The following is a 16,582-nucleotide window of genomic DNA, read 5'->3' as shown; positions in this document are numbered from 1 at the left end:
GTTCTGCTTTATTAGTTTTCTACGTTTTCTTACTCTGGCAGAGTTTTTAAGAAATCTTATGTTTGATCTTCAAATCTTTCTTGCTTGAACTACGTAGGTCACTGAAGGATTCTTCTTATTATATGTTCTATGCAGGTTGTTGGTTTTCATATTAAAACTATATTCTGATTCATGTATCTTAGCGAAACAACCTTTGCTGGTAGCTGGCTACATATGTGAATCTTTGAATTTTGAATCTTTTCTTTTAATAAATGTTTGGTATTCTTTTCTTAACTGTATTGTATTGTTGCTTGTGTAACTGCTTAAGTTGTATCGTTTCTTTTCTTAGCTATATCAGTAGATGCTTAAATCTTTCTTGTGATCATCAAGCTGAGTTAGTTCTATTAGTTTGGTTTCATGTATCTTCCCTTTTCACTGAACCTCCTGAAGGCTATATCTTTATCAGTATCAAAATATCTTAAATCATATAAAACAAAGAGGCATGCAGAATTGTATCTCTTTTATCTATGTATGACATCAATTTTTGGATTATTGCCTTCGGTTAGTTGACTTCAACAACTTGATGATTATAACGATGACAAGTGTTGTCAAACAATGTTTAGTATTATAGCATCTTTAGCTGATGAGATCTTCATATTAACTGTGTTATTTCGACTTTAATCAGTTCTATTTTTTTAATCATGTCCCAAGAGGTATTGCCCTCGCAAGGCATACTTGCCCACATGTTTCATAATGTTTGATGAAAATATTGGATTGATTACCTAGCAAATTAATCACACCTATCTTGTAAAATCAACTCTGGATTCTTTCCTTTTTTTTTGTTTTGTTTTGTTTTGTCATTTGGTCATGCTTTCAATATTTTCTTGTTTAGATCATATCATTGTTGAACATAAATTCTCTTGTCAGTCCATTCATGAGAATGCCATTTAGTCTTTCTGGCTTTGTTGATGGTTTTAGGTAACTTTGTGTGTTGTTTTTGTTATCTCTTTTTTTTTTTTTAATTAAAAGCACGAACCAAATTTAGGTAGCACTCTTCTCACAAAGGTTACATTGGAATAACGACTAGGAAGGTCTTGGTACTTGGTAGTATTCAAGTCTTCTCTACTCTTCTATGACTTCGTTAAATTAGAAAGAGATGGTGAGATGCCTCCTTCCTTCTTTAGTTGCTCAATTTGGAGTTTGACCATGGCTTTGGCAGTTCTACTTCTTGTTGGAGCTTGGTAATTTCTACTTCTGCCCAAGCTATATAGGTTTGCTGTTCTTGCATGAGACCAACCGGATTGTATGGTGTAGGTACTGTACGCTGCACAAGTATCGTTATATCAAAATAATTACTTGTGCACATACCGCATGATGTAATTTTGCATATGTTGCAATGAATGCGGTGCTTCTTCATTGTGTCCCGTTTGCAGCAGTGACATCGTTCATAAGGTGGGGGTATCTCATCATTTATCATCCATACATGATTGGAATCATATTGTTCTTTTGAGACTCGTACCATTGGTTGCCATCCATCGGTTTTTCCTATCATATAATAATTTCGTTGTTCTATAAAAACAAATAAGAATTCCGTTGCAACAGTAAGTACCTGCTGGTCCTCCTCCTCTGAGATATTATAGATTGCATCTGATTGATTTTCTCCTTCTTGGACAGACATTATTTCATATTCTTCTGGGAGTTCTAGTCCTTCAAATATTGTAACTCTTTTTACATTTTTATATTCTCGGGGATAGTCTTGGGCAAAATGTCCTTCCTCACCGCATAGAAAACATTTGCATTTTTTGTTTCTGTTAAGATGTTTTTTCTTTTCTATTCTTGCATGTGACTGATGTAGCTTTCCTTTGTAAGTGGTGAATTTTCGAACTCCATACTTTCTTTTTGTATTCTGATAATAATCTGGGATTGGTATTTGGCTACAGAATGATAAGTCTTTGAGAGACCTACTGAAAGTAGCTTTTTTGCACTCTTCCTCAAGGTATTTATAAGTAAATACTACCTGAGGATGTACACCCATTGTATTTTCTGGATATATTTCCTCAAAGGCCATCTTTATTCTTCTGCCGAGATCTCCAGGAAGCTTTAGCCAAAATTTTTCAGATAGCTCAGGTCTTGTGAATAATTGCCCTGTCTTGGCAGCAAGATTCATATATTCATTTATGAAGGGTATAATATCTTTTATCTGTGGGCATGTTAGACGTTCTAAATCTCTATAAGTTTTGTCCTGCATATCAGTAGACCCTTGAAAGGGGTCTTCAAGAATAAATATCCTTTTAATTTGAGAGATTATATTTTGCGTGCCGTTACGGCCTTTTGCTGATTTGACTAATTCCTGATATTCATTTGGGAAGGTCATTCGCCATTGAATCCAAGTTAATCTTTCAGCTTCTCCCAATAGGTTTTTAATGAAATCAGCTTTACCTTGAGTATCTGCAAAATTTTGTAGGGTGACCATATTCTTTGTAATTACTTCCTATCGTAGGAAAACATCTTCTATCTTCCCCAGTTGTGTTGGTAATGTTAAAATTGCTCTGGTTTGCTGCTGAGTAGATGGTAAATTCCACCATTATTATCCTTTCTGAAATTTCCTCACCCCTTCATATGAATCCCAGGCTCTGCTATGCTTATCAGTTCAGGTTTGGGCCTTCTTTCTGTTGGGGGATAACCAATCGGGTTCATAGTAGCATTCGTTGGAGGACGATACTGGGAAACCGCTTCTTGAGAATAAATTTGTTCAGATAGTTGCTTTAGTTGCAGATATTCCATCAGCCATTCGGGTTCAGGTTCGGTTGTCCCGACGGCAATAATATTTGGAGCAGCAGTTGGAGCCGCTTGACTTTTCCCATGTTTGGATTTATCAATTCCAATGGACCTAGTTGACTTGTGATTCTTGAGGTAATCCAATTGAACGAGGCAATCGACTAACTTGTGATTCTTTAGTTAATCAATTGATGCGGTCGGTCCAAAATAAAAGACTATATAGTAAGTAATGATGATTAGTAGTGAAAGTGGTTTTGTACGATAATCTTGTTCGGAATCTGAATCAAAGGGAAGTTGGTAGAGATCGTGTTGGTGTTGATGGAGAGGCGACTTTGGTATACTTGGTGTATACATGCTCGAAAGGCCAACCCTCAAGTGGAACTCCCAGATCTATAGTACGAGAATTGGTGGTAAGTGAACTCTGCATACATTGAGACAAGCACTCAGAACGTTAGAAACCAGAAACTAAGGAAAAAGTCGTCGGTGCAGATCCTCTGACGCTCAAGTCAAGTCTTTTTTTTTTTCTAAAAAAATAATGTATAATGAAAAAAGAACTGTTGAAGACGAGTGTGTATGTGCATGTACTTAGCTAAAGAAGGGGATTTCCTTTTTTATATGACGTTGCATACCTTTATAGCCTGTCTATTGTCAGAGAATGTCTGGTGTCTCTGGTGTCAGGGTTTGTCAGGTGAGAGAAGATGTACGGTGGCCTTTTATTGGTGGAAGGAATGTTCCATTCATTGGTGATAGCCGACCATGAGAATATTTCCTAACGTATGACAATTATTCTCTGACGGAAGGTTACGATTCCCTGACATTGTTGTCACTTAGAGTTTTCCGTTCTGCCCGGGTTTTAGCTACAAATAGCTTGGGATGACCGTTTAGATGTACCATCCGACTTTACTCTTGATGGGAGGATGAGCTGTGGCGACTCGTCTGGGTTTTATCTGAGACTGTGGCGAGGACTCATTTTTTACGCCTTGATCGTTGAAAGGCCGACCGGGAGTTGTCTTAGTGAAAGTACCAGGTCTGTCTATACGACCCGAGCTGGGAAGTTCGATCAGTCGGGGATAGGTTAAAAATTAGTCCAAGCTTTGTCTCACGCATTAGATTTGGGGACCTGTCCTGCTTATGACCGATCTGGAATTATGCGGCTGATGACATGAGGCGATCTAACTTCCTCCTTCTCTTGACTGCCAACTGTCATGTTTCCTTGACTTTTGATTGTCACGTCCTCTTGACTTTTGATTGTCACGTCCCCTTAACTTCTGACTGCTTAGTCTTATCGAACGCCACCTTTATGCACTGTATCATAACCTTCCCCTCCAAGTCTAGTCGAAGGAGACTCAAGTCCGACTGACTAGACCCTAGCATGCTTGTGACTCCATCTGCGTACAAGGGATTGACGTGTAGCTGATTATTTTTGCGAAGACTAAAACCTTATCCTTGTCACAATGTTGCTATCAACCCAGTGAAGGTGGTGAGTCATAGTATTGCCCTTGACTCGAGGATGTTGGAACAGATGAAGGCGATCCAAACGCTCAAGTTGTTGACAAGTGTTTGCAAGAGCAGTGCTGGCTCATACCTTGGGTGGGAGTAAGTAGTTTGACCGAGAGGTCGTTGATTGTGAGAGAATGCTCACTTATAACTCGTGCTGGGGCGAGAGTTTGGAACGCCGACCGAGAGGTTGTTGGTTGTGTGAGCGTGCTCACTTATAACTCTCGCTGGGCGAGAGTCTGGAATGCCGACCGAGAGGTCGTTGGTCGTAAGATCATACTCACTTATAACTCATACTGGGGCGAGAGTAACTCATACTGGGGCGAGAGTTTATAATGTCGGCTGTGAGGCCGTTGGTCGTGAGCATGCTCACTATAATTCGCGCTGGGGCAAGAGTCTAGAACGTCGATCGAGAGGTCGTTGGTCATGAGGGCATGCTCACTTATAACTCGCGATGGGACGAGAGTCTGGAACGTCGGTCGAGAGGTCGTTGGTTGTGAGAGCATGCTCATTTATAATTCGCGTTGGGGCGAGAGTCTGGAACATCGACCAAGAGGCTAGGGTGAGAGTCTGGATCGTCGGTCGAGAGGCTGTTGGTCGTGAAAGTATGTTCACTTATAACTCTCGCTGGGGCGAGAGTCTAGAACGTCGGCCGAGAGGCCGCTGGTCGTGAGAGCATGCTTACTTATAACTCATGCTGTAGCGAGAGTTTGTAACGCCGGTTGAGAGACCTTTGGTCGTGAGAGCATGTTCGCTTGTAACTCATGTTGGGGCGAGAGTCTGGAATGTCGACCAAGAGGTCGTTGGTCGTGAGAGCATGTTTACTTATAACTCGCGCTGCTGTGAGAGTCTGGAACATCGGCCGAGAGGTCGTTGGTCGTGAGAGCATGCCCACTTATAACTCGCGCTGGGGCGAGAGTCTAGAACGCCGGTCGAGAGGTCGTTGGTCGTGAAAGCATGCTCACTTATAACTCGTGCTGGGATGAGAGTCTAGAACGCCGGTTGAGAGGTCACTGGTCGTTAGAGCATGCTCATTTATAACTCGCGCTGGGACGAGAGTTTGGAACGTCGGTCGAGAGGTCGCTGGTCGTGAGAACATGCTCACTTATAACTCGCGCTGAGGCGAGAGTCTGGAACACCGACCGAGAGGCCGTTGGTCATGATAGCATGCTCACTTATAACTCGCGCTGGGACGAGAGTCTGGAAAGTCGATCGGGAGGTCATTGGTTGCCCGTGGACTTATCTTCTGTGGCCTTTGGGGCAACATGTAGTCATAGTTTGCACTCGGTCATCAGGCTTTGGCCATATTTGAATCTTACTTTGATTTTGAGGTTGAGACGAAACGCCAAATTCTGATCAACGTTTCCCACCGCTTTCTACTCTTATTTCTAAGGTAATCGCGTGGAATTCTTGGTCTTCGATGCATGGCGTCATTTTCACCAAATTAGCCTCATGATTTCTCTGTCTTTTCCATCATAAATGTCATTTCATAAGAAGATGACATGTGTCTGACTGGTTTCCTTTGATACGACGGATGATGCACACTTTTCTCATGGGACTCGATAGTGCTCCCCTTCTAGTGATCCGACGGTTATTCTTCGCAGCGCCGTTTCGATTGTCTGGTTCGTATCCCTATGTCTCTTGGTAGTTTAAGTTTAAAAACCCTACAGGCATCGAGTGGTTGTTTATTGATATTTCTTCTTTCCTGCTTGTCTGCCTTAGCGTTCGTGCATTTCTTTCGTAAGTGTTCCTTTTCCTTTTCTCTTGCTTCTGTGTTTTTTAGATTATGACCGGAGAAACTTTAGTCCCCTGATATGCTTTCTTCCACTCCGATTTTGATAGGAGCGATCTTAAGTCGGTGCTGGTTAGCGTGAAACTTTCTGACAACTACACCTTTCACATTCATAGTCCTGATGATCATCCTTGTCATTCTCCTCTTGGTTGTGTGACCTTCTTCAGGAATTAGCTTCTTGGTGATTTGTGTTTCCCTATCTCTTCTTTCTTTTCAGAGTTAATAGTTTTGTATCCCCCTGTCTCAGTTTGCCTCCAATGCCTTCCGTGCCATGTGCGAGATGATAATTTTGTGTCGTCTGTACGACATTCTTTTAACTTCTTAAATTTTCATCATTTCTATTCTCTCAAGTGATCAGAGTCGATGCAAGGATTGGATATAAATTCTTTCAAGGTATGTCTCCTTCTAATAAAGGTTGGAAATTCCGTTTGTTCTATATATAATTACCTGAGTTTGTAGCTTGGCCCAATGAGTGGCGTTCAGGTCTTCTCCCTACTTTCGAGTTAAGTGACCACCAGCATGTGCCAGATTGTTTCACGACTTTTGGGAAATTGGGCGGGGTGCAACTCCAATTCCCTTCCTTGCTACGGGAAATCGTGTTGTACGTCTTTGGACTGAGCCTTATCCGGACGCCTTTGATTGCACCTTTCGATAAGATCAAGCAACTCTTCCCTCCTATCTTTATTAACTGAGATATCTTCTTTCATCTGCAGACGTCATCATGTTTAGAGCCTTTGCCCTCGATTCCTCCACGTTGCTTAGTGACATTTTGTGAAAGCACGGTTCCGCGAGATTATGGCTAGCCAGGAGGTTCCCCAGGCCAGTGCTTCAGTAGGAGCCTCCTCTCAACAAACAGAAGAACATGAGGTTCTTGAAGGTTATGCGCCTTTCTTTAAGGAGCCGATCATAGCAGGTTTTCGTTTTCCCATCCATCATTTTTTCTCCGACGTGAGCCGCTATTTCTGCATTTCCCTTTCTTATCTCGCTCATAATTCCATCTGGATTCTATGCGGGTTCGTCCTCATTTGTAACTTGTGTGACATCCACTGGGCTCCTCGCTTATTTTATTATTTTTTCACCCATTGTCCCACAGTGAAGACCTTTTTTGTTTCTAGGCTCGTCCTATGACTACCCTTTTTTACTCCTTTACCTTCCTAAGAGCCAGAGTGGAAAGAGAGGTCTTTCTTCCTCCGCTTTCCCTCTATCGTAAAGTGACCGACCAAGTTCCAGATAGCTCTCCCTTCTACGTCCTTTTTGGGAGACTATCACTCAGACTCCGCATTCATGGAGGCATCAACGCAACTAGCGAGCTGGTGCTTTGATTTGTGCGTGCTATTAACGGAGGACGTCCTATATCTATTTGGGTTAAACTTCGTGCCATTAGAGCTACTGCACTCTTTGGGTAAGTACTATCCCGACTTTAGTCCTCTTATGTCTTCCTATTCTGATCTTTATTTCTCTGCAGCATATATTATTGTCCGAGCATCTGCGATTAAGCCTCTTCCATTGAGTGCTTTGAAAATAAATCATCGAGGGCGAATAATTTTGGTTGATCGAAGCGTCCAACACTCCGTTTTGAAGGCTACCCGGATGGCCTTGGATATTTCTACCTTTCGTCCTTTCGACCCCCAAGCGCCAGTCCATCCGTCGTACTCCTGTTCTTACTCGGCAAGCTCCATTTGTTTCTCGTGCTCGTTGCTCCCGGACCCTGGAAGAGGAGTCAGATGTAGATGAGCAGTCGCTTGCGCGTTGATCGAGGTGTAGGCTTGTGGAAGCCTCCTCGGCTGCCCAGCTACCCCCGCCTACATCCACTCTCGCTTCAGAGTCCAGGCCTTCGGGCGGCTCTACTATTCTTCCGGGAGACAAGACAGTGCCTGACCGAGAGAGCCCTATTCAATCGCGAGAAGAGCGCTCCAGTGAGGCAACCTTCACCAACTACCCCTGTCAAGCCTTCCTCTTCTCAACCTTCCACTTCCACCTATCTTGCTATCGACGAGATTGCTCCTAGATCTTTGAGATCACAACTGTTTCGCTTTTACGCCACTACGCCTTCCCATCGGGCTCTGCATGAAGACCCCCTTCCTCCTGTCGGCATTGTTTTGTTGTGGGGAAAACTAGCAAACGCTTGGAAGGAATCTGTGGAGCAATTAGATGTCATTTCACTTCTCGACTAAGTAGACCTATTCTTTGAAAACTTTGTTGTGGTAAGCCTTCACCTTCCTTTACTGCTCTTCTCTTTCGATTTCGACTAACCTTCTTTATGACTAGCTTTTTGTTGAGGGGTTGCGCTTGAGCAATGTGTCTATGAACATGTATCGGCAAAACAAAATCATGAAAGATCGCATTGAAGACCTGAGATCTCATCCTTCTGACTCCACTCCAAAAGTGTGCCAACTCAAGGCGGAAGTGGAGTCTTTGAAGAAGTTAAATGCAACCTAACAACAAACTCTCAGCGAAGCCGTACTGGAGTCCAGTCTTCTACGAGATGGTAAGAAAAAGCTTAAAGCTCTCCACCAGAGATCCAACGCCAGGTACCATAAGGAGCTGACCCTCAAGGAGAAGACATTGTTGGAACTGACCCAACAGACAGAGGCTCTGGACAACCTCAAGCTCACGTACAAACAAGAGATGAACCACTGGACCAATGAACTCAATGCCAAAGACTTGCTCCTGATGGACTATCGGAAAGATTTGGAATCCCAGACCATAGAACTTGGTTCCTTATAGATAGAGCTATCTCGAGCCCGCTCTGCCTTGTCTAACTCTGCTATTGCCCTAGAATCTTATAAAGCGAAGGAGGTCGATTGCCTTCGGACCAATCGAGAGGAGTACTTGCGCTCTCCAAAATTTGATTCTCAAGTAGGAGATCACTTTGTCTGATCACTTGTTTATGGGGCAATAGGAGTAGTCCAACAACTTAAGGAGGATATTTGTCGTCTGACCCTCTAGAAAACTTCCTGAACCATCATCGAATCATTAAAGAAATATCTGATGATGTTTTTTTCATAATTCAAATGATTCTCTCTATAGTGCATCCATTACTTATTTATGAAAGCTTGTTTTTGCCTCTCGTGTTCCTACTTTCTGTGCATGTCTCATGACTTTTCCTTAGATCAGGTCCCATCATGAGGATGCTTTCTAGCTCGGGTCCTCAAGTGAGCGTAAGTTAAGGGCGACACTTATTATACTAAGAGCTGCGCGGACTACTCGTGAGTGAGATTTTCATATCTATGCTTAACTAGGCCCGAGCTGTCAGTCTAGGTCTAGAGGAATCCGGCTGACGGCTTCCAAGGACTTCATCAAGAGCACCTTTGTTTTCGTGACTTCCTAAAAGATTTAAACATAATCCCAGCCTGGTTTACCTGACCAGGTACTTTACACATATCCCTGTAGTACTCATTCCCCGATCGTGGATCTTTCTCGCAAACAACTATTAGTACAAAGAGTAACATTTTCAGACACGATAAGGCTGAAAGTAATTAGCACTCTATGGGCGGTCCAACTTTCTAACCTGAGCGTCCTGTAGGTAATAGGCAATGGACGCTAGTTTTTTAATGACTTTATAAGGGTCGTCCCACTGAGGTGCTAACTTAGTTAGCTCTCCTACCGGTCTGATCATTTTCCATACCAAATCCCCTTCTCCGAAGAAGCAAGAGATCACCTTCTTATCATAGTTTTGCCGCATCCGTTGTCGTTTGGCAGTTAACCGAGCGATCGTCCTGTCGCGGGTTTCACTGATAAGATCCAGTTCTAAAAATCGTCGCTCGATATTCTCAGGGTCATACAGTAACTGTCGGACGGATGGAACCCCAACCTCGACTGACACGATTGTTTCGTTGTCGTAGACGAGATGAAAAGGAGTAAGCACTGTACTTTCTCGTGGAGTTGTTCGGTATGTCCAAAGGATGCTGGGAAGCTCTTCCACTCAATTGTCGTCCATGTGGTCCAACTTAACCTTCAACCCACGTACTATCTCTATATTGGTGATCTCAGTCTATCCATTACTCTGAGGATACGCTACAGAAGTGAACCCTGAGTGATACCCAACCCCTGACACCATTCCTGGAGCTTGAATTCTTGGAACTGCCTTCCATTGTCTAAGACTAATTTATGCGGGACTCCGAATCAACATAAGATATTCTTCCATAAGAACTGGATAATGACTCCTTTCGTTATCCTGGTTAGGGTCTTTGTCTCTATCCACTTGGAGAAGAAATCCATCGCGACGAGTAAAAATCGCCTTTGCTTAGGAGCCATGAGAAAAGGTCCCACGATGTCCACACTCCATTGGTAAAAGAGACAAGAGGCTATTGAGGTTTTCAAAATCTCGGTTGGTCGATGGGGCAGGTTCTGATGCTTTTGGCAAGAGAGGCAAGTGACCACCAATCGTTGGGCATCTCTCTGCATGGTGGGTCAAAAATACCCGGTCAGCAATACTTTGCGAGCTAGCGTCCTTCCTCCTACGTGACTACCGTAACATACCTAGTGAATTTCTTGCAAGACATATTTTGCCTTCGGGCCTAAGCATTTGAGCAATGGTCGAGAGAATGTTCGCTTGTATAATTGATCCTCGATTAGTGTATACACATGAACTCTTTTTTTAATCGATCTGGCTGCTTCAGCATCGACAGGTAAGACACCTTGTTGAAGATAAATGATCATTAGGACTCTCCAATCGATGGGTTCTTCCAAGTTATTCTGTAGGTTGATCTGAGCTATCAGAAAACTCTGGGCTATCGACTTATCTAAGACCCAAGTGGTCAAAGAGTTGGTCATCTTGGCTAATTCATTTGCTCTCTGATTGTCTGCCCTAGGAATTTTAGTTACTGTGACCTCCTTGAAGCTTTCTTTCATTTTCTCATATGTTTCTCTATAGAGCTCTAGCTTCTCATTGTTGATTTCAAAGTTGTCGACCATCTGTTGAGCCATCAATTGAGGATCTGAGTGAATGATTACTCATGTGGCTCCTACATGCCGAGCTGCCTGTAGTCCAGCCAAAAGTTCTTCATATTCTGTCTCGTTGTTAGTAGCTCTAAAGTTTAACCTGATGGCTAGTTGCATAATATCTTCTTGAGGAGATATAAGAAGTATCCCCACTCCACTTTCTTGTTGAGTAGGCGACCCATTTACGTATACCTTCCATGTTTCCTCAAAATCATGCTGATGGATCTCCGTTAGAAAGTATGCGAGGGCTAGTGCTTTGATCGTTGTTCGGGATTGATACTGTATATCATATTCTCCTAGCTCGGTTGTCCATTTGATGAGACGGTCGGCTATCTCCATATTGGTAAGGGCCTTCCCCAAGGTACTATTGGTTAGTACAGTAATTTGATGTGCTAGAAAATAAGGCCTTAGGCGACAAGCCATGCGAACCAACTCGTAAACCAACTTTTCGAAAGTTGTGTATCGAGACTCGACCCCTTTCAATAGATGTTTGAAGAAATACACTGGTCGTTGTACATCGTCTTCCTCTTTTACCAGAACTGCCCCCACGACCTTAGGGGCAGCTGACAAATACACCCAGAGTGGCTCTCAGCAATAGGTTTAAACAATGAAGGCAGGGTCTCCAAGTATTGCTTCAGTTTCTCGAAAGCTTTGCTACATTCTTCATCCCACTGAAACTTAGCGGCTCTTCGGAGCACCTTAAAGAAGGGGAGCGCTCGATCTGCAGATCGAGATATGAACCTGAAGAGTGGCATGATTCTGCCCATCAATTTCTGAGCTTCTTTCAGATTCTGAGGTGGCTGTATGTCTCGGAGTGCCTGAACCTTCTTCGGGTTGGTTTCAATCTCCCGCTCGATAACGAGATATCCTAGGAATTTTCCTTCTCGAGCTCCAAACAAGCACTTCAAGGGATTTAACCTTAGCCCATTCTGCTGTAGCGTGCGACATGTCTCCTCCACATCAGAAATAATATTTATTGCGACAGTAGCCTTGATGAGTATGTCGTCTACATAGATTTCCACGTTCTGCTCGATTTTCTCCTGAAAGATCTTGTCCATCATCATCTGATAAGTAACTTCTGCATTCCGTAGATCGAACCACATGACTGTATAACAGAAAGTATCGTCAGCCGTGATGAAGCTAACTTTCTCCTGGTCTTCTTGGGCTAGCGAAATCTGGTGGTATCCTTGGTAAGCATCGAGCATGCAGATCCTTTCGTAGCTCGAGGTTGAATCCACCATCTGATCGATCCTCGGTAGTGGGTAGCAGTTTTTAGGGTTAGCTCGGTTGAGGTCCCGAAAGTCGATGCAGATCCTTCAATTATTGTTGGGTTTGGAGACTAGAACCACGTTAGAGAGCCAGGGTGAGAATTATACTTTCCTAACGTGTCATGCTTTCAAGAGTTAATCAACTTCAGCTCGGATGATCTTATTTTGTTCGGTTGAGAAGTTTCTCCTTTTTTGCTTGATCGACCAGGAATCAGGCAGGAGATCCAGCTTGTGCTCAGCTACTTTGGGTTTGACTCCCGACAACTCCTTGGGGGACTATGCGAAGACGTCCGTATTGCGCACCAGACATTTGACCAGATCTGTCTTAATTTTGATTGACAGGTCGCTTGATATGCAAGTGATGCTCTCTAGACGATCAGGAGCTGAACCTCCTTCCAGGGAATGAGTTCTTCGGCTATAGGCAGAAACTATTCTTGGATGACGTGGATTCCTCTATTTTGGGTTCTTTGAGCTTTGCGAGTCTCGACCTTCACCATGTCGACATAACACTTGCGGGAGACCAGCTGCTTGCCTTTGACATCCTCGAACTGGTCTCCCATAGGGAATTTTATCTTCTGATGAAAGATGGAGATTGTCGTTCGGAATTCATATAGAGCGGGTCTCCCTAGGATGACGTTGTGGGAGGATGGAGAATCCACTATGATGAAATTGTTCCTCCGTGCCCTCACCAATGGTTCGCTATCCAAAGATATGACTAGCTTAATTTGACCCATTGATCGTACTTCATTGCCTGTGAACCTGTATAAGGAGGTGGCGACGGGTTGGAGCTCACTAGCGTCGATCTGCATGCCCTTGAACGCCTTTTTGAATAGCGCACGTTGACAGAGCTTTCGGTGTAAATGAAAACCCTCGCCACATGGCTGCTGGCGATGACAATTTTGATTATGAGGACATCATCATGAGAGAGCTCCATTCCCTTCAGGTCCTACGGTTTGAAGCTGATTACAGGTCCTGCAGCTTGTTCCCGGATGCACCCTACCGTGTGTTTCTCTAAGGGGCGTTCATGAGAGTTCTGGGTTCTAACAGAGTTTCTATCTGTGGGTCCCTCGGAAATCATGCCGATCTCCCGTATGACGATATTTCCCCTATTATCTTCCTAGGGGGATTCCACCTGCTCCTTGTCCCAGCTTGGCTGCTGAGCTCCCTGACCTCCGCTTTCTGGCAGGGATTTACTTGATTGCCCTACAACAGTAGGTGAGTTGACCAGCAACTTTTGAAGCTTGGGCGCGATCTCAGGCGGAGGCAGGCCTAGTTCGGCTGCTCGTCGAGAATCTCGGGTGAACTGGATGCAATCTCCTGTGGAATGTGTGTGAGACCTATGGTAGATGCAATAACGGGGCCCCACTGACCTGGTCTCGGGGCTTGAATAGCTTTGACTCGTTGGGCCACCCTGGATTCCTGACGGGGCGAAAATCCTGGTCGGGCATCCTTGGAGCGAGGAAAGGGTCGAGCTGGAGGTTGGGGCGGTATTCTCTCTGACTTGTTGGCAGGATCTGGTGCCTTGTGTGCTTTCCTCCGGGCCGCCTGGGCTTCTTCTACATTAATGTAGCTTGATGCCTTTCCCAGCATCTCAATAAAATTCTTCACAGACTCTCGAATGAGGGCTCGGATGAACTATAAGGAGGTGGCTACGGGGGTCCCTCGGAAATCATGTCGATCTCCCATATGACGATATTTCCCCTATTCTCTTCCTAAGGGGATTCCACCTGCTACTTGTCCCAGCTTGGCTGTTGAGCTCTCTGACCTCCACTTTCTGGCAGGGATTTACTTGATTGCCCTACAACAGTAGGTGAGTTGGACAGCAGCTTTTGAAGCTTGGGCGCGATCTCGGGCGGAGACAGGCCTAGTTCGGCTGTCCGTCGAGAATCTCGGGCGAACTGGACGCAATCTCCTGTGGAATGAGTGTGGGACCTATGGTAGGTGCAATAACGGGGCCCCCACTGACCTGGTCTGGGGGCTTGAATAGTTTTGACTCGTTGGGCCACCCTGGATTCCTGATCGGGCGGAAATCCTGATCGGGCATCCTTGGAGCGAGGAAAGGGTCGAGCTGGAGGTTGGGGCGGTCTTCTCTCTGACTTGTTGGCAGGAGCAGACGCCTTATCTGCTTTCCTCCGGATCGCTTGAGCTTTTTCTACATTAATGTAGCTTGATGCCTTTCCCAGCATCTTATTAAAATTCTTCACAGACTCTCGAATGAGGGCTCGGAAGAACTCCCTTTCCACTAGACCGTGGGAGAAGACGCTCATCAAGATCTCTGAGGTAGTTGATGGAACGTCCTGAGCTACCTGATTGAAGTGTTTTATATAAGCTCTCAGTGGCTCTGCAGGCCTCTGCCCGAGGGCGAATATGCAATGGTTAGTCTTCTAATATTTCCTGCTACTGGCGAAATGACGCAAGAAAGTGTTCTTGAAGTCCTGAAAGTAAGGGATGGATCCGACAGACAATCCGTCGAACCACTTTAGTGATGACCCAGATAGAGTGTTTAAGAACATCTGACACTTGATAACATCGCTGTATTGATGTAACAACGCAACGTTTTGAAATTTGTGAAAGTGATCTTCTGGATCCTTGCTACTGTCATATTCTCTGATGGCTGGAGGCTTATGCCCCTTCGGCAATTTCTCCTCAAGCACCCTCAAAGAGAAGGGTACTTGTAATTCCTCGGGCAACTCTCTCAGCTCTTTCCTGACGACTATGGTCTTCCCCTTCTTCGAATATCTGGGTGGGGAACTTTCAGCTGTGGAGGCCTGGTGTTGTTATTTCTTATTGTAATACTTCGGGCAGGGGTCGCGATAGAAAGTTTGAGGGAAATTTTCGGGTTGTTTCCTCTTAGACCCCCTATCTGAAGCGTGGGTCTGGTCTTTTGAAACTGCAGGCATCTTGTGTGGTTGTGAAGCGGTGGTGTGCCGTTTGGAAGCCGCTCGTCTCTTGGCTTCCTTGAATAGTTCGTACTCTTCGGTTGTCATAGTGACGTTGATCTTGCTAGTGTCCTCCATTGTCACGTTCCAGAATAGGTGAAGGGGATTCCCATAGACGACGTCAAATTGATCCTGTCCGGAATCTGAGTCAGACGGAAGCCGGCGGAAATGACATTAGTGTTGACGGCGAGACGACTTTGTTGCACCCGGTGTATACACGTCCGAAAGGCTAACCCTCAATTTCTGACGTGAGGTGGTCTAACTTCTTTCTTCTCTTGACTGTCAACTGTCACGTTCTCTTAATTTCTGACTATCATATCTCTTTGACGTCTAATTGCCTGATCTTATCAACCCTCACCTCTATATATCGTATCACATGGCATTATAGAATGGAGCATCAATTTACTCGACTGAAGCAATATAATCTAGTATTCAGCTACGTACAAGCTTTATATAAACCCTTCAGCGGTTGTAACTTGGATGCACTACAAAGAAATGAGGGATTCGTAAAGAAGCAGCACAAGCCAAATGAAGAAATTTTTGCAGGCTGCAACTTGGCTTTCACTTCCGTTCAAGGTGGTATAGAAGTAAAAAATGTGAGAAACACAAATTTCTGAATGCATGCATTTTCTGAATTTTTGTTTGGAATCATCAAGCTTCGTTTTGTAAATATTCGTCTACCAAATAACCTGAAATTCTCATGGTACGAAACTGATGAATCGAAAAGTAGTTGCAATTCTGATGGAGTAGATCAAACTAAAGGAAGAAAACCACAAAGAACAGGGTAACTCTGAGATGGCCATGGCCCTGCAAAGCGCCTTGTGCCGCTTATGGATCGTCGCCTCAGCTAAGAAAAGCACAAAATCTAACCGAACTTCCTGCTCATTATGGGCTCGACCAGACTCCCATGTTCGGCTCGACTTGATATAATTTAATAATAAGCATGACATACACCTGTTCGGCTTGCCTTGATTGCCTTTAGAAAAATACCACGAATATGAAAAGTTCATATTAATTTCTATTTTAGTGGCGCAACGAAATGACTTATTCATAACTAATGTGCTACGTGTTTTACTGCAATCATAATTGTGAATGTCAACTAAGACATCAGGACCAGTTGTCCGTCTAACATAGTTTCAATAATAATAACAATAATTATTATTATTATTATTATTTAATTGATCAAGTGTTTGAATTACGTCGAAATAAATTCATCCATTAATTCCGCCGCTCCATCACGTCAACTATTGCATTATAAAAGTGGTTCGAACCAATAATGAAAACCATTTCATATCGATTATTAATTAACTCGCGGCTGAACAGTGCAGTTTCATCCTGTCTCTCTGCTTCATTGCAGTATAAGTCAAAAGGCAAAGAAAGGGCAA

This window comes from Zingiber officinale, chromosome 10B, assembly GCF_018446385.1.
Source record: "Zingiber officinale cultivar Zhangliang chromosome 10B, Zo_v1.1, whole genome shotgun sequence".
Lineage (NCBI taxonomy): Eukaryota > Viridiplantae > Streptophyta > Magnoliopsida > Zingiberales > Zingiberaceae > Zingiber > Zingiber officinale.
This window is presented reverse-complemented; position numbering follows the sequence as displayed.